The sequence below is a fragment of the Eschrichtius robustus genome, chromosome X (assembly GCF_028021215.1).
Source record: "Eschrichtius robustus isolate mEscRob2 chromosome X, mEscRob2.pri, whole genome shotgun sequence".
NCBI lineage: Eukaryota > Metazoa > Chordata > Mammalia > Artiodactyla > Eschrichtiidae > Eschrichtius > Eschrichtius robustus.
The window spans coordinates 122,035,199-122,053,695 of NC_090845.1; the positions used below are offsets into that span (position 1 = coordinate 122,035,199).

At 41.4% G+C, this 18,497-nt stretch overlaps 1 protein-coding gene and 2 pseudogenes across 3 annotated transcripts in view; 2 read left to right on the forward strand and 1 right to left on the reverse strand.

Annotated features, from left to right (window-relative positions):
- Positions 1-18,497, reverse strand: part of ATP11C (ATPase phospholipid transporting 11C) — a 164,941-nt gene that overhangs the window by 122,317 nt on the left and 24,127 nt on the right. The window lies entirely within an intron of this gene.
- On the forward strand, positions 7,400-7,512 carry LOC137757537 (U6atac minor spliceosomal RNA; annotated as a pseudogene).
- On the forward strand, positions 17,209-18,349 carry LOC137756915 (26S proteasome non-ATPase regulatory subunit 4 pseudogene; annotated as a pseudogene).

The window sequence follows — 18,497 nt, forward strand, 5'->3', positions numbered from 1 at the left end:
CACTTTTAGATATGTGTGTTCAGATGTGTGATGATGGTTTTCATTCTTATTGTTTCAAAAGTTTTTTTTACACTGGCTTTATTTTTAAACTATGAACTATCAAAATAGAAAAACTTTCAATAATAATATCATTACTCCGATTTTTATTTTAAAAATAGCTTGTGTGATTCTACAAACAAGAGTAAATAAAACTATAGAAGGATGTTTGTTAACAGCATTGTTTAAAACAGTAAACAAAACAAAACGAAATAATCCAAATATCCATCAGGAGGGGACTGTTTAAATTAACCGTGAAATATCCAAACAATGGACTATTGTGCAAATGTTAAAATATATGAGTAGCTCAAGATGTACCAATATGAAATTATCTCTAACACATGTCAAGTAAAAAAGCAAATTAAAGAATATTATATAGTGTATGATTCCAACTGTGTATATAAAAGATATATATTCATAAGCATAAACGTATGAGCATGTGTGTATGCACAAGTGTGTATATGATTCAACAGACATAAAAACAATCTGAACACCCAGACAAGAAATTTAACAGTGGTTACCTCTGGGGAATAGGGCTGCAAATGAAGCGGGGATGTAAACTTTTTTATATCTTCTATAGTTTAAAAAACGTTTTAACCACATATAATACTTTTCAATTTAAAAAAATCCTGATAACTGTCAATCAAATTTTTCTCAGTCATATCTATCCTAGTTACATAAAATGTAAATGAAAGAGAGAACCTGAATTAAAATAAATCACTCCTATTGATTTATTTTAATAAATAAATAAATAGGTAGAAACTGATCTGAATCTTAAGTTATTATAAAGCATACTTCAGTCCCTGTTTGGGTGACACAACTTGAGCATTTTAAGACAACTCAAGGAATTAAAATACAGGAGTGCTAGCTTTATACAGCAAAAAAAACTTATTTCAACCGTAGTAACGTTCAGAACAACAGCATCTGAAAGAGTCCACATCAACCCTGATCATATGATCAAATGTATGATTTGTGTCAATTCTGAAGAAAATGTGACACCCTGAAAAAGCTTTAAAGAATGATTGTGCAGATTCATACTTTCAACAAACATTTATTGAGCACCTACTATGCATTAAGCAATCTGTTAGGTACCAGAGACTATGATAAATACTAATAATGGACGCATGTATAAAATGCTCTAGGGAATTCCCTGGCGGTCCAGTGGTTAGGACTTCGCGCTTTCACAGCCCAGGGCACGGGTTTGATCCCTGGTCAGGGAACTAAGATCCCGCAAACCCCCCCGCCACCAACCCCAAGAAAAAAAGGTCTAATGGGCACAGAGCACAGGGATGGGAGAGATTCATTCTGACCCAGGCTGTCAGGGAAGAGAGATCTAGGACAGCTTCAATGAAGAATCCACATTTGAGCAGGGTCTAGGACTTCATCAGAGAATGGGAATGGAGGGAACTCCAGAAAGAGGGAAAAGCAGGAGCAAATGCCTGAAGGTATCTGGCAAACACCTAGAGGCATCTGAGCCTGTGAATAATCCAGTATGGCCAGAAACCAGGGTACTGGGGAGAAGAGAAGTAGTCATAGAAAGGAGGCTATAAAGGTAGGCCTGAGAAAACCTGTGAGGGAATTTAGAGGTAACTGGATATGGCAAGACTGATATTTTTAAAAAGCACCCTCTTGATTAAAAAATGTAAGAAGATAATTACTTTAAAAGTCAGGATAGGGACTTCCCTGGTGGTCCAGTGGTTAAGAATCCGCCTTCCAATGCAGGGGACGCAGGTTCGATCCCTGGTTGGGGAACTAAGATCCCACATGCCACAGGGCAACTAAGCCCGCGCAGCAACTACTGAGCCCGTGCGCCACAACTAGAGAGCCCACATGCCGCAACTACTGAGCCTGTGTGCTCTGGAGCCCACAAGCCACAACTAGAAGGAAGCCAACGTGTCGCAACTAAGACCCAACACAGCCAAATAAATAAACATTTTTTAGAAAAGTAAGAAAATGAAAGTCAGGATAATAGTTATTTTGGAAGGAGGGAAGGTTTATGATTGGGATAGGGCACCTAGAGGGACTTTTGGCATGGCTGACAATGTTCCATCTCTTGATCTGGATGGAGATTTTAAGTATGTTTGCCTTGTAATACTGTAAGCTACTCATTTGATTGCTTGGTGTTTTGAATCCTTGTCTCATTTTACCATACAAAAAGCTAAAAAAGAAAAAAAAAGTACACCCTTTTGTGACACTGTGTAGTTAGACTAGGGAAGAGAGGGAACCAGCAAGAAGATAAGGAAAGAAGTTATGTTGTGTAGGTGTAAGATGAAGAGGGTGAGGCCCAGGGCAAGGACAATGGGAGTAAGGAGGAAATAAACCCATTTGAGAAACATCTTGAGAGTTAACTGCCAGAGGCTTAGAGAAGACACAGAGAGTAAGTTCACATTTGGACATATTGAGTATGAGATACCTTTGGGACTTCAAATACTACTTTTCCTTTTTAAACTTACGGCTTTCCTTTACTTTGGTACACATCCATCAATCATAATATTCTATTCCCTATCAGTCATAATTCAATTCTTATTTTCAGCTTTCAAATAGGATAAAGAAGTGAGACGGGAGTAATTCTTGATGTAACAGCAGACTTGGAAAGAAAGGAGGAATATGGTAAAGAGAGATGTGTATAAACATACATAAAGGAGAAGCTCTTTGGTGAAATCAATGACTCAGTAGTGAAAGACAGAAATAAATTGGATAATATCCCAAGTGAACTATTCCACTAAAATGGAAGAAAGGATCTGTAAAGCAAGGGCTGTTGGATCAAAGAGTTTCCCAACCTGATCAACAAAAATCAAAGGAGGGGACTGTATCATGCAGCCATGTTCATTTCTTCCTAGGTTCTTCCATGTAACCTAGGAAGAAATATAATAGAAATTTGAAGGTGAGAGAGATGGGCCAATGAGAAAGAGAAGAAAGCACAGTGGAGGAGTAGGTGATCTTACTTATGTATGAGCCAAAATGAACTGTCCTCACTTGAGAGAAGAATCAGATATCAGCAACTGTGTGTGTGAGATTAATTACAGAATGGGCCACAGCACCCCATGTGCCTAGAGTCCCATGCTGCTTTATCACAGAACAGGCACTAACCGAAGGCATGAACAACCAACTTTTATAATATGCACCTAGAAATATTAAGATTTTACCCTCACACCCTAGCTTTTTCTACTTCATATTAATAATAAAACCTAGCTACTATTTATTGAAAAAATACTCTATGCCAGGCACAGTCTAAGCCCTCAGCATGCAGTACTTGGTTGAATCCTCACAGCAAGCCCATGACGTAGGTGCCAATATTCATCCTCCTATTACAAATAAACTTGGGTCCCTTCAAGTGGCACCTCTTGGGAAACAAGACATGAGGGAGAATGCATAGGACAGAACTGGGCCTGGGCCTGGGCCTGGCTCATACATAGTCCAACCCAGGTCACCAGGGTAAAACATTACATAGGGATTAGGAGTTAAGTCTCCAGTTGCTGATCATGAGTGATTTTGTGGGACCTTATCCTCAGCATGCCTATCTCCTCTGGCAACATGTGGCAGTGGTAGGCGGTTGGTAGTGATACTGAGATTTGGGATCCTGGCCAGCTCCCTGTTTCTTTCCATCAAAAATATGGCCAACATCTGGCAGCGTCAGCAAATGTCAAGATGAGTCTTCACTAATTCATACGTTACAAACTGGATTGTCAAAATTGGTCCAATTCCATTACAGAATTATAGTTCAGCTGCACTGAACACTAAATACATATGAGCCATTAGGTGGGCCTTTAAATCTCTTTGCTCTATGGAAATTTCTATTCTGGTAGTAGTTGTAAGAGATTTGATCTTTATCATACTTTTCCTGGCAGCAGTAAAATTCCATTTCCATCAACTCTGTTTCCTCTTAGGAAAGAAGTCTCTCAGGAAATACTCAAAACATTGTTTTTAACAAACTTCTCAAATTATGAATCATTTTCAACTGCCAGGAAAAAACTCCTGCCCCCACTGTTTTGCATCATAATATACCCACTGTTTTGCATCATAATATATTCCCTAAAATGACAGTTTTGGGGCAAGACATACTTACTTGACTTTGCTCAAGCAGTTCACTCTGCCTCAACTATCTTCTCCCTTAGATCTGCTTGTCCAAGTCCTACCAACTCATTCATTCAACAGTTATTTCCTGAGCACCCAGTAGTTTTTCAGATGCTAGGGGTTCAAGTAAGTGCATTAGAAATTAACTAGGCAGAGATTTGGGGATGATCATTGTAGGCAGTGGGACCATCATCTGACATGCTGAGAATTTCCTTCAAGGAAAAGTTTCCCAGAAGAGGAAACATTTAAAGCTGGCCCTTTAAGTACAAGCAGGAGGAGTTCAATGGAAGAGGAAAGGCATTTACGAAGGCTAAGAGGAAGGCCTCCAACGACAGGGAGCACAATTGAGCTGCTGCCTCAGAAATTCATCCTAATGTTTGTGCTGAAGGCTCGCTTCCAATGGGTTGCACCTGACCAATGACAGTACCTCAGGGACAGGACTGTACTGATCACTGACTTCTGGACTCCCCAAAGGCTTTTCTGAAACTTTCTTCAGCTGCATAGCAGTCTAGAGAGCTTCCACCTAAGCTACTCTCTCTCCTCTTCACTAGGGGTCAGGCGTGCATCATGGACTTGCATCATGGGTACTCCCACCCTTCCCATCTCCCCCTCCCCCACCCCCCTTGTCTCTCACATAGGTGGTTGGTTATAAAATCCTTGCCGTTTAATCCTAAATTTCTCCTTCTCAGAGGACCCAGACTAACACAGCGTTCTAGACAGAGGGCCCACCATGAGTTAACACCCAGAGGCATGAAAAATCATGGCGTGCTCTGAGCACCTAGAAATATTGATTTTACCCTCACACCCTTGCTTCTTCTACTGCATAATAATAATAAAACCTAGCTACCATTTATTGAACAAATATTCTATGCCAGGCACAGCGTAAGCCCTCACCATGTGTTACTTGGTTGAATCCTCACAGTAAGCCCATGATGTAGGTGCCGATATTCATCCCCCTATTACACTGTCCTTTTTTTTTTTTTGGCTGCAGCACGTAGGATCTTAGTTCCCTGATCAGGGATCGAATCTGCGCCCCCTGCATTGGAAGCACAGAGTCTTAACCACTGGACCACCAGGGAAGTCCCATCATCCCCCTATTACACATGAAGAAACCTGCATCCCTTCAAGTGGCACCTCTGGAGAAACTAGACATGAGAGAGAATGCATAGGACAGAACTGGGCCTGGGCACAAAGGAGCGCTTGCCTCATACATAGCCCAATCCAGGTCACCAGGGTATTGAGATTTGGGATCCTGGCCAGAGGGGTGGGTACAGAGGGAGAAGCTGGGCAAAATCAGAGAAGGCCTTTTATGTCCTGATAAGAAGCTTGGACTTGGTCCTCTGAGAAACAGGGAACCACCAGAAAGTTTTAAGCAGGGAAAGGGCATGTGTTTTCAAAAGACCGTTCCGCTGGCAGAATGAAGGATGGCCTGGAGTAAGCAGAAATGGAAGCATCTCTGTGTATGCTTCCATCTTGTCTGCTGGCTTGTGAGGTCCTAAAGAGTAGAATCATATTTTTTGTTTGTTTTGCTTTAATCTCTATGCCCCTGTAATGATTAGGAAAGTGTTTAACACAAAGTAACTACTCAAGAGGCCACACCAAATCTACCAGGCTAGGCCTCACCTCACTGCCCAACATTTTAATTAAAACCACCCCAAAAGTTTAATGACCAACCTTTGAACATTCCTGCTTGGACACTGGAAGTCTCCGTCTAGGCAATCTAGAAAGGGAAAGTTACACATATGAAGGGTAGAAGTTCCTCTCAAAACTATCTCCCACCAACTACTTGTTTCATGAACTCTCTTTGAAGCTGACATCAATCCCATTTGTTGATCCTAATTGTGGGGTCAAAGGTGGTCATTAAACATTTGGTTTTTGAAGGTTTACCAGGTCAATGAGCCAGATCAGGCTTAAGACCCAGAGGTCTTATGCAAAGAACACTGGACAAAAACCAAAATTGGGTTCTGGACACTGGCGCAATATCCAAAGGTGATCTTTGGGAAAACATATCCCATAGGTCTATTTTTTCATCGTAAAGCAGAAATAAGACCTACCCTACTTAAGGTGTCAATCATATTAGAAGATGTTATCAAGGTGCTTTGAAAACAGTAGTAAAATACTGGGTATTTTTTAAATTAATTAATTAATTAATTAATTAATTAATTTTTGGCTGTGTTGGGTCTTCGTTTCTGTGCAAAGGCTTTCTATAGTTGGGGCAAGCAGGGGCCACTCTTCATCGCGGTGCGCGGGCCTCTCACTATCGCGGCTTCTATTGTTGCGGAGCACAGGCTCCAGACGCGCAGGCTCAGTAGTTGTGGCTCACGGGCCTAGTTGTTTCGCGGCATGTGGGATATTCCCAGACCAGGGCTCGAACCGGTGTCCCCTGCATTGGCAGGCAGATTCTCAACCACTGCGCCACCAGGGAAGCCCCAGCAGGAGGTTTTAAATCAAATTTCAAACTGATTTAGTAAACTGGTATTGTTTTGACTTAGAGGTGGGTAAAAAATAGAGGAAACTAAGTCCGTTCTTATAAAAAGGAACTTGCTCTAGGCTATTTTGGCAAAAGAATTAAACAAACAACTACAGAAATCATTTTCCAAACCCAAATTAATTATTTCCAGTTATAAAGTAAGTTTAATGGTAGGAAATTAATAATGATGACAGTAATGGACACCATTATATTGAGCACATTCTATGCGCACGGCACTTTACATGTATTATCTTTATTCCTCATAACAACCAAAGTTAACAGTCTGTCTACATTTCAAATTAAAAACAAAATAAAAAAATGAGTCTCAGAGAGACAAATGTGCCATAAATCAAGTAAATGGCAGAGATAAGATGAAAACCAAGATATCTAAAAATCTCAGGTTTTTAGATGGCAATAAAAGGTGGTAGAACGTTTCTCCCTTTCCTAATCTCAGTCAATCTTTCCTCCACCCTCCCGGCAGTCCTGCCCCTCGCTCCCCATACCCAACCCGGTTCCCTGCCCCGCCCCTCCCCTGCCACATTCAGACACTCATTTCCAGAGAGGGGCATTAAAGTGTAATGGGTTGATCATGGGTTTTTACCAAACAAACCTGCAGTTAAGTTCTGACCGTGCCATTTACTAGCTCCAAAGACTTCAGTGGTACAAATGACTTGTTGGATCTCAATTTTCAATTAAGACTGAATTAAATAAACATACACATTGCCTGGTACATGGACACTCACTATATTTGTTGCCTTTCCCCTCACTCTCTTTTGATAGCCTAAAGATCAAATAAAGATGAAGAACAGCACCCTACCTGTATTGTATCATAGGTAAGGTTAGCAAGGATGGAAGTGGTTCTAGTGACCTATAAAACACTCATATGTTTAAGGAATTGCCAACAACGTTGCGGCATCTAACCAGGATTTTTATCCAAAAAATATAAGAGAATAATACACAATGGTCATTGGGGATTTAGCCTATGAATGCAAGGTTGGTTCACCATTCTTAATTCAAACAATGCCATTTACAATATCAACAGTCTAAGGAAGAAAATCCATATGATTATTTAAACAGATGCAGAAAAAACTGATATTCATTCAACAACCATTCACAATTTTAAAAAATACTCAGTTAACTAGAAATAGAAGGGAACTTCCTCATCCTGAAGAAGATCATCTATGAAAAAAAGCCTACAGATAACTCATACTTAATGGTGAAAGACTGAATGATTTCCCCCTAAGATCAGGGGAACCCACTCTTACCATTTCTATTCAACATCATACTAGATGAAAGTCCTAGCTAATGCAGTTAAGGTACAGAAAATAAAGATATATAAAACTGGAGAGGAGAAATAAAACTGTCTCTATTCACAGAGAACATAATTATCTGAGTAGAAAATTCAAAAGAATCTATAAAAAACTACTAGATCTAGTATGTGACTTTAGCAAGGATGGAAAATATAAGACCACATTACAAAAATGAATTGTATTTTTATATACATCAGTGAACAACTGGAGGCTGAAATTTTTATAGGCACCATTTGCAACAGAACCAATAAATATGCAATACTCAGGAATCAATCTAACCAAGTATTATAAGATTTATATGTTGAAAATTACCAGAAACAAACAAACAAACAAACAAAAAACACCAATGAGAGAAATCAAAGACATAAGTAATTGGAGAGATATAGCGTTCATGGATCAGAGGACTCAGTATCATCAATATTGCAATTCTCTTCCAAATTAATTGATAGATTCAATTCATCCCCAATTCAGCATTCAAGTCAATGCTCAATAAAATCTAAGCCGGCTTCTTTTTTAGAAGTTTACAAGATGATTCTAAAATTTATATGGAAAAACAATCTAGGATAACCAAGACAATTTCAAAAAAGAAAAAGCTGAAGGACTCAAACCAACTGATCTAGAGGTTTACTATAAAGGTACACTATTCAAGACAGTGTGATACTGGTAGAAAGATAAACACATAGATCAATGGAACAGAATCTGATCCATACATATACAGGCATACCCCAGAGAATATTGTGGGTTTGGTTCCAGACTAGCACAATAAAGTGAATATTGCAATAAAGTGAGTCACACAAATTTCTTGGTTTCCCAGTGCATATATAAAAGTTAAATTTACACTATACTGTAGTCTATTAAGTGTACAATAGCATTATGTCTAAAAAAAACACCAATGTACATACCCCGATTAAAAGATACTTTATTTTTATTGTGAAAAAACACCAACCATCATCTGAGCCTTCAGCAAGTGGTAATCTTTTTGCTAGTGGAGGGTTTGAAATATTATGAAAATTACCAAAATGTGACACAGAGACATGGAGTGAGCAAATGCTGTTGGAAAAATGCAGCCGACAGACTTACCTGACACAGGGTTGCCACAAAACTTCAATTTGTAAAAATCGCAGTATCTGCAAAGTGCAATAAAGCAATGTACAAAAAATGAGGTAGGCTTGTATATGGTCAACTGATTTTTGATGAAGATGCCAACTTAATTCAATAGACAAAGGATAGTCTTTTTGTCTTTCAACAAATGATGCTGGAACAATGGGACATATCTATATTTTAAAAAAAGAACCTCAACCCAAACCTCACTGTATACATCTAACTTGAAATGGATCATAGACTGAAACATAAAACCTAATGCTACAAAACGTCTAGAATAAAACAGAAGTAAATCTCCATGATCCTAGGTCTGGTAATTATTTCTTATATAGGACAGAAGAAGCATGAACCATAAAAGAAAAAGTGATCAATTGAATTTCATCAAAACTTAAAACTTTTGCTCTTTAAAAGATATTAAGAAAATTTTAAAAATAAAAAGACAAGCCACAGACTGGAATTAAAAAAAAAAAAAAGGTACAGTCACTTTGAAATACAGTTTGACAATTTCTTACGAAGTTAAACACACATCATAAAACCCAGCCATCCCACTCCTTGGTATTTACTCAAGAGAAATAAAAATATATGTCTACCCAAAACCTGAACTGTAAATGATTACAATTTTATTCATAATCACTGCAAAATGTTAAACTATCCAAATGTCCATCAATTGGTGAATGGATAAACAGATTGTTGTACATTCATATAATGTAATTCTACTCAGCAATAGAATGCAGCAAACTACTGATAAATTCAATGACATGGATGACTCTCAAAAGCATTATGCTAAGCAAAATAAGCCAGATTCGAAAGGCTACATATTATTTTTTTAGTATTTATTTAATTAATTAATTTATTTGGCTGCACCGGGTCTTAGTTGCGGCATGCGGGATCTAGTTCCCTGACCAGGGATCGAGTCTGGCCCCCCTGCATCTGGAGCGTGGAGTCTTAACCACTGGACCACTAGGGAAGTCCCAAAGGCTATGTATTTTGATTTCACTTATACGAGGTTCTGGAAATGAGAAAACTATAGAGACAGAAATCAGAGCAGTGGTTGCCAGGGGTTGGCAACATAGGGAGGACACTGCTACAAAGGAGCATGAGGGAACACTTTGGGTGACAGAAAATTCTATTGCCTTGATTTCAGTGGTGGCCACAAGCTATATTAAGTTTGTCAAAATTCATAGACTTGTACATACCTAAAAAGTGTGAATTTTACTTTATGTAAAGTATATCTCAATAAACCTAAAGAAAAGCATACTATCTCAGAAATGGCCGACTATTTTAGGCAGAGATCTACATCTAATAGAACTAAAACTGCTGAGTTTTGACTGAAAGTTCAAGATCCATGATTAAAGAACAGGAAGACAAGGAGGACAAAGTTCATGGCAGTGCTGTGTGTCTTTCACTGCTCATTGATATAACTATGTAAAAAAAAAGGGCTCTCGTAAGAAGGAGATAAATGTATATATAATTTAGGACCAAAATACCCCATTTGCTATTTATTTGAAACAGATCAACTTAAAATGATAAATGGCCACTAATTGTTCTCACCAATTGCTTGAGTTTGTAGATGACTCATTCAAAGTATTGCTTAATAAGACAGGAACTTGTTCAAGTACTAATTCCCCTGACTTTACAACTGTTCTGATTTACCAGAGCAGGAAAGAAGCATTTTCATTCTGTGCAATTTCTTTCTCTTGATTAGAGTTTTGAAGAGACACGCGAGAAGCTTATCTTGGCAGCAGAGGCTGCCAGGTAGGAGAAGGTGAAGAGTTGTCCAACCTTCCCCCCACCCCCGAAGGGCCTTTCTCCCTGTATGGCAGGCAGGCTGTTCAGTGATAGTTGCAGGCAGGTGTCTAGCCATGGATAAGCCAGTGAGCGTGGTCCTAGGTTGGCAGGGAGCTACAGTCAAAACAATGGTAGGAGTCTTTTAAGTAGCATTCTCAGTGCTCCAAGGGAGACCTAAAGTGAAAAATAAGACTATAGAAGACTTGTCTTCATTTCTTTACTCATCCATTCATCCAACACATATCTACTGACTGCCCATTCTGGGCCAGTCTCCGTGTTAAGGCTGAAGACACAGAGATAACTGCCTGGTGTAGAGTAGTTTACAATCTTCGGGTGGCAGGCATGGGGGTGTATAAGGGGCAATAGCAGCCAACAGGTCAAAGTACACCTTAATGGAAAAGGAAGGTCAGAGTTGTGATTTACTCCTCCCTGTGTACCATCTTCCATCAGGCTTTCACAGTGCCCCGGGAGTTCACCGTGGAGACGAGACCGGCAGTCATTCCAGGTAGCAGGAACAACATATGCAAGAGAAGTGTGAGTAAGCACGATGTAGCCAGGAAACTGCACGAAATTCGGGGGCACTGAGAGCCTGATGAAAAATGGTGTGTATGGGACTGGAGAGGCAGGCATGAACCAGAAGGCTGAGGGCTTCATAAGTTGTGTCAAAGAGCTAGATGTCTGTTTGCAGGGTAGACAATGGGGAGCCTATTAGCAGGGGAGTAACAAACGAAGACTTGCATTTAGAAAGATGATTCCAAGGGCAAGTCAAGGATAGACAGAGGCAGAAAGGAGGCTCTCCTCTCTACTGAGTAGCTGAAAAGCTGGTGGTGGACCAGAAAGTTGGTGTTAATTGAAGCGGCAGAAAGAGCTCCTCCATGAACCAACCTTCAGTCATGCAGAAGAAATGACCCATTCCCCTACCCACTGCATGCCTCTAGCTAGCAATCATGATTGTTTATTTCTCTATCCCCCCTGGAGTAGCAGCTCTCTAAGGACAGGAATGGTGACAAACACACACACACAGAGACACACACACACACACACACACACACACACACACATGAATGCCTGGCTAAAAGTAGACGTTGAGTAACTGTTGACTGAATGAATAAGTGAATAAATATATGAATGAATTGATAGTTTGGGGCCCAAGAAACCAGTTGAGAGCTGTTGAAAATGTTATTGATGGGTTATTTTGGGAGTTGGTAAGTTACCCATCACATGGAAAGTTGAACTAGATGTCTTTGAAAGTCTCTTCCAATGTGAAGATTTATGATTTGAGGCCACTCCCTGTGAAAGTAACAAGTGGCTGAAAAGGGGATACATGAGATTTGTTCTAAGGAAAGACAAAAAAATGATCAAATAAAAAACGTCAAGGAGTGAGTTTATAATATCAGGGAATAACAAACTAAGGCAGCTAAAAGGTGACAGATTTTTATAAAGAGAATGGAAAACACTGACTGTCATAATTAAGCTTCTGAAGGCAGGCAGTATGGTAGATCAGGCCCTGTCATCTATATAGACACCTCCATATTGGAGGGAAGGAATTGGAGGGAAGGTGCTTGGAGATGGACTCAGAAGCAAGCTCTAGGAGGAAATCCAGGTAGGCAAGAGAGCATAATTGGCAAAGGAGAGTGGGCAGCAACAGGCAGAGGTCCAGATAGGTGGTCAATGAGCAAACATCAGGATACTCAGCAAGGAGAAAGCAGACAGAATACTATAACAGGTAAATCTGGTAAAAAGCAATTGGTCAGTGAGCATCAACAAAATCAACAATGGGTAGCAGAGTCCCAAACACAGGCATGGGTCCAGGCAGAGTTCAAGTTCCGGAGAGGCCTGCCTAAAAGAAAGCATATTTCTACCCTTGGAGCAACTGCGGTACCAACCACTATACCCAGACAAGGACTTCACAGAGGGGCCCGGGTTCTGGCATGGAAGTAAAAGGCCAGTCTTAATTACAAGGAACTAAGCAAGAGCAGCCTTAAAAAATCTAAGCACACAAAGTCAGAATGAGACTAGCAGACATGCCGATCTGCTGAGCTGGCAGCCAGAGGTTCCCAAATTCTCTCCAGCTCAGGACAGGCTGGGGCCCAAAGCCTCGTTCAGGGCTGACCTGCCCCAACTCTGTCCACTGGAGAGCAGTGAAGACACAGAAGTCAGCAGGCCCTCACAGCCCTCCCAACATCAGACAGCATGAGGCAAGGCCATGAGCAGAGAAGATCGGCAATGAAAGAGAAAGAGCGAGCCTGTCACATGGGAAGGACCAAGGAAGAGGAATACGGAATTCAGTGTATAGAGATCTCTGTTCACCCACCTCCACTTTCTCTACCTACCACCACTTCCCTAATCCAGAATACATATCTTAAAAAGCTCTATGGCTCATAGCTATTACCCAGAAATCTTTTTCCTAATGTACTGTATCATATCATACCATGAAATTGGGTGGACAGCCCATATTGCTACTCTTGTTTCCCATTCTGAACCACAAACTTACATGGTCTTGAGGGGTATAAGCAATGCTCTGACCTATCCACTCTTACTATATGGATGAAAATCTGATGACCACCGAGGGAAGTCACATAATAAAACTACCCCTGGGCTTCCCTGGTGGTGCAGTGGTTAAGAATCTGCCTGCCAATGCAAGGGACACGGGTTTGAGCCCTGGCCCGGGAAGATCCCACATGCCGCGGAGCAACTAAGCCCGTGCGCCACAACTACTGAGCCTGCACTCAAGAGCCCGTGAACCACAACTACTGAGCCCATGTGCCACAACTACTGAAGCCTGTGTGCCTAGAGCCCGTGCTCCACAACAAGAGAAGCCACCACAATGAGAAGCCCCCGCACCGCAATGAAGAGTAGCCCCCGTTCACCGCAGCTAGAGAAAGCCCGCGTGCAGCAACGAAGCCCCAACACAGCCAAAAATAAAAACAAACAAATAAATAAATAAATTTATTAAGAAAAAAAAAAACCTACCCCCAAAACTACACAAGTAGTGGCAGAGCCTATGATAACACCCAGATGTCTCTGCTCCTTTCATGTTTGCAGTGTCATCAAATCTGGTAGAGATGTCTGTTATTAGGAAGAAAAATTGAGTTAAATGCATTCATTCCTAATTTTTAACCCTTCCCACTGAGCTCACACACAGCCCAACAGAAAACCTCTTTCCATCTGCACAGATGTTCCTTGATACATGACAGAATGAAAATCCACTAGAGGCTACACAATTTAGATTATCCAACTCCAAAGCAAGAGAAAGCCTCAAGCAATACCATCTGATTATGCGATTTTGCTGCTGTGGAGAATTAATCAAATTCATCCTAGAGGTTCATCTGCTGCATGACACACTCATTCTTTGATAGCAAAACTCTTCTTTTCCTAGTACTTTCTTTTTTTAAAAAAATTAATTTATTTTAATTTATTTATTTTTGGCTCGCTGGGTCTTTGTTGCTGTGCGCGGAATTTCTCTAGTTGCAGCGAGCGGGGGCTACTCTTCGTTGTGGTGCACGGGCTTCTCATTGCGGTGGCTTCTCTTGTTGCGGAGCACGGGCTCTAGGAACGTGGGCTTCAGTAGTTGTGGCACGTAGGCTCAGAAGTAGTGGCTCGCGGGCTCTAGAGTGCAGGCTCAGTAGTTGTGGCGCACGGGCTTAGCTGCTCTGTGGCATGTGGGATCTTCCCGGACCAGGGCTCGAACCCGTGTCCCCTGCATTGGCAGGCAGATTCTCAACCATTGCGCCACCAGGGAAGCCCTTCCTAGTGCTTTCTGATCTTCATCTGTTACTGTGACTAGCATTTGAAAGAATGTAAATAAGCAGGAGGTTGCTTGATCCCTAATATCTATATAATCCTTTGTACTTATACAAAAGCTGGGAAGATAGAAAGGGTCTCATTTCCACTATTACTTCTGAATATAAAATGAGTGAAAAGAGAAGGTAAGAAAGTCTAATAACTGGTAAATCATGAATAATTGAGATGCCATAACATTTGAAGAATGTGATTTAAATTATTTAACAATATTCATCAGTGGTCAAACAGAATTTTGTTGAAAAACTCAGTATATTCAGAAAAGCTAAACAAATATACACTGTACACCAACAACTTGACCTTGACCAACTTTTGTTACCTACAAAGTATTGGTTATTCCTTAAATATGGTTTATTTCTCCAATTAATAAGAGTGGGCCTTGGGGGGAATAAAACCCTAAAATTTACCTAAAACCATGTTTTCTTTAACTCAAAGTAACATCTGTTGAATAAATAAATGAAATGAACCATATTCCTCTCCAGAATCATACAGGTAGAAAAATCAGTAAAAATCTGTTTTAAAAAAGACTAACTTCACAGTGAAGAAACCTGACAAATGCTACCCCAGCCAAGTGATCAAGTTAACATCATCAGTAGAAAGTCATGTTGATATTATGCATGGTGGATAAGATGTGATGAGGACAGCCCTTCACTTCTCCAGTCTTCCTCCTAAAAAGCCATAATCCACATCTTATCTTGAGAAAAACATCAAACAAATCCTAACTGAGGGATTTGCTACAAAATCCCTAACCGGTACTCCTCAAAACTGTCAACGTCATCAAAACCAAGGAAAGTTTGAGAAACTGTCACAGCCAAGAGGAGCCTAAGGAGACAGGATGACTAATTATGGTACGGTATTCTCGATGGGATCCTGGAACAGAAAAAAGGACATTAGGGACAAACTGAAGAAATGTGAATGAAGTATGGACTTTAGTTAGTAATAACATAACAATATTGGTTCATTAATTGTGACAAATGTACCATTACTAATATAAGATAATAATAAGGGAAACTGTGTAGGGCATACGTGAACTCTCTGTACCATCTTTGCAAAGTTCCTATAAATCTGAAATTATCCTAAAATGAAAAGTTTACGAAAAAAGTTTAAGACGAATTCTAAAAATAAGTACTGAATTCTTCCAGGTGCTGAACAGATACAAATATATAAGAAATATTAGACAGTAAAATTAACTGTTTTTTGGGGGGGGGGCATATCTCTCAAATTGAGGGAGTCCTCTTAGACCTTAGTAGCCAGAACTTGGATTAATAAATGTACGCAGCTAAGGGACTTCCCTGGTGGCACAGTGGTTGGTTAAGGATCCGCCTGCCAATGCAGGGGACACGGGTCCGAGCCCTGGTCCGGGAAGATCCCACATGCCGTGGAGCAACTAAGCCCGTGCACCACAACTACTGAGCCTGCGCTCTAGAGCCCACTAGCCACAACTACTGAGCCCACGTGCCACAACTACTGAAGCCGGTGCGCCTAGAGCCCGTGCTCCGCAACAAGAGAAGCCACCGCAATGAGAAGCCCACACACCTCAACGAAGAGCAGCCCCCGCTCGCTGCAACTAGAGAAAAGCCCGTGCGCAGCAACAAAGACCCAACATAGCCATAAATAAATAAATAAATAAATGTGCGCAGCTAAAAAATCCCCCAGTTTTTTCTATTTGCCTTATGATAGATGTATTATCTTAAGTTATTTATATATCTAATTATAATGAGGCATGTTGCTTGCTATTTTCCCTACTGAGGAGTCAACCTAGAATCCAAAACTACTAATAATATACTAAAGGTTAACTTCACCAAAAAGTTTATTGTTTACTTTCTGTGTGCCTTTCAATCTTTCTGAGAAGTGCTTTAAGTGTATTTTAGGAGCCAAGAACATGAATTAGGGATGCGGTGAGGAAGAGTAAGTGGGGCTGCTGGAGACAATGTTCCCGTGGAGCTGACCCTGGTCATCAGTCTCTGAGCAAGTAATGTCACTTGTTTTAATTCCTTCTCCCTCATCCTTTGCTCCCTTTAAATCTGGTGATTTCTAGGAATGAACCTTCTTTATGACATATGCTGTATATTATTTGGTTTGAAGAAGCCTTGAGCTTGTGAAGTAAAGCGATGTTCTTTTTCAAAGCTCTCAGTTCTTAAAATATCAGAACTTGCAAAAAGCACATGCAGGGTTGTTATTATCCCTTCAGATCAATAGCTCAGTCACTGCTATGAGATATTAAAAAAGGAGTTAGGAAGACAAGCAAATCTTTTGGGCTGCATCTATTCTGGCAAAAGAAGCACAGTAGAGAGGCACCGACATATTAAAAACCATTTTAGCAAGTGAGTTCTTGCCAAGCAAAAGAAAATCCTGGGCCACTCTATCTACCCAAATGTTTTCATAGAGGTTTTAGCTAGCAGGCAATTAAATTCTAGGAGCAGCTACAGGCAAACAGAGGCTTGGAGGCTAAGGAATGAGAGTATATGTGGGCAACAGTTAGACACAGGAGCATTTGCAAAACCACATTAGGTTCCCCTAACTTCCCCAGAACAAATATTCACTTTAATTTCAAATCCCTTCATCAGCTGAAATATACTTCACAATTTAAATAAGCATTTGAGGTCGGGGAGGGAGGAAGGCGGCAAGATGGTGTTGGAAAGCACTATGGTTTGCGTGGACAACAGTGAGTATATGGGGACTTCTTACCCACCCGGCTACAGGCCCAACAAGACACCGTCAACGTAGTCTGTCACTCCGAGACCCTCAGCAACCCTGAGAACAACGCGGGCCTCATCACCCTGGCCAATGACTGTGAAGTGCGGACCACACTCACCCCTGACACCGGCCGCATCCTCTCTAAGCTCCACACTGTCCAACCCAAGGGCAAGATCACCTTCTGCGCTGGCATCTGCGTGGCCCATCTGGCCCTGAAGCACCCACAGGGCAAGAATCACAAGATGCGAATCACTGCCTTTGTGGGAAGCCCCGTGGAGGACAGTGAGAAGAATCTGGTGAAACTGGCTAAACGCCTCAAGAAGGAGAAAGTAAATGCTGACATTATCAATTTTGGGGAAGAGGAGGTGAACACAGCAAAGCTGACCGCCTTTGTAAACACACTGAATGGCAAAGATGGAACCGGTTCTCACCTGGTGACAGTGCCTCCTGGGCCCAGCTTGGCTGATGCCCTCATCAGTTCTCCGATTCTGGCTGGGGAAGACGGCGCCATGCTGGGTCTTGGTGCCAGTGACTTTGAATTTGGCGTGGACCCCAGTGCTGATCCTGAGCTGGCCCTGGCCCTGCGAGTCTCTGTGGAAGAGCAGCGGCAGCCGCAGGAGGAGGAGGCGCGGTGGGCAGCTGCTGCCTCTGCCGCTGAGGTGGGAATTGCTATGACTGGGACTGAAGACTCGGACGATGCCCTGCTGAAGATGACCATCAGCCAGCAGGAGTTTGGCCGCACTGGGCTCCCTGACCTAAGCAGTATGACTGAGGAAGAACAGAATGCTTATGCCATGCAGATGTCCCTCCAGGGCGCAGAATCTGGCCAGGCAGAATCAGCTGACATTGATGCCAGTTCAGCCATGGACACATCTGAGCCCGCCAAGGAGGAGGAGGATTGTGACGTGATGCAGGACCCCGAGTTCCTTCAGAGTGTCCTGGAGAACCTTCCAGGTGTGGATCCCAACAATGAGGCCATTTGAAATGCCATGGGCTCCCTGGCCTCCCAGGCCACCAAGGATGGCAAGAAGGACAAGAAGGAGGAGGACAAGAAGTGAGACTGGAGGGAAAAGGGGGCTGAGCCTGTTCAGGGGGCCGAGTAGGGCGGGGTGGGATATAGGGTTAGATGTGCTGTCTGTAACCACTGCAACCGAAATAAAGCTTGGCAACTTTTTTTCTTAAATAAATAAATAAATAAATAAATAAATAAATAAATAAGC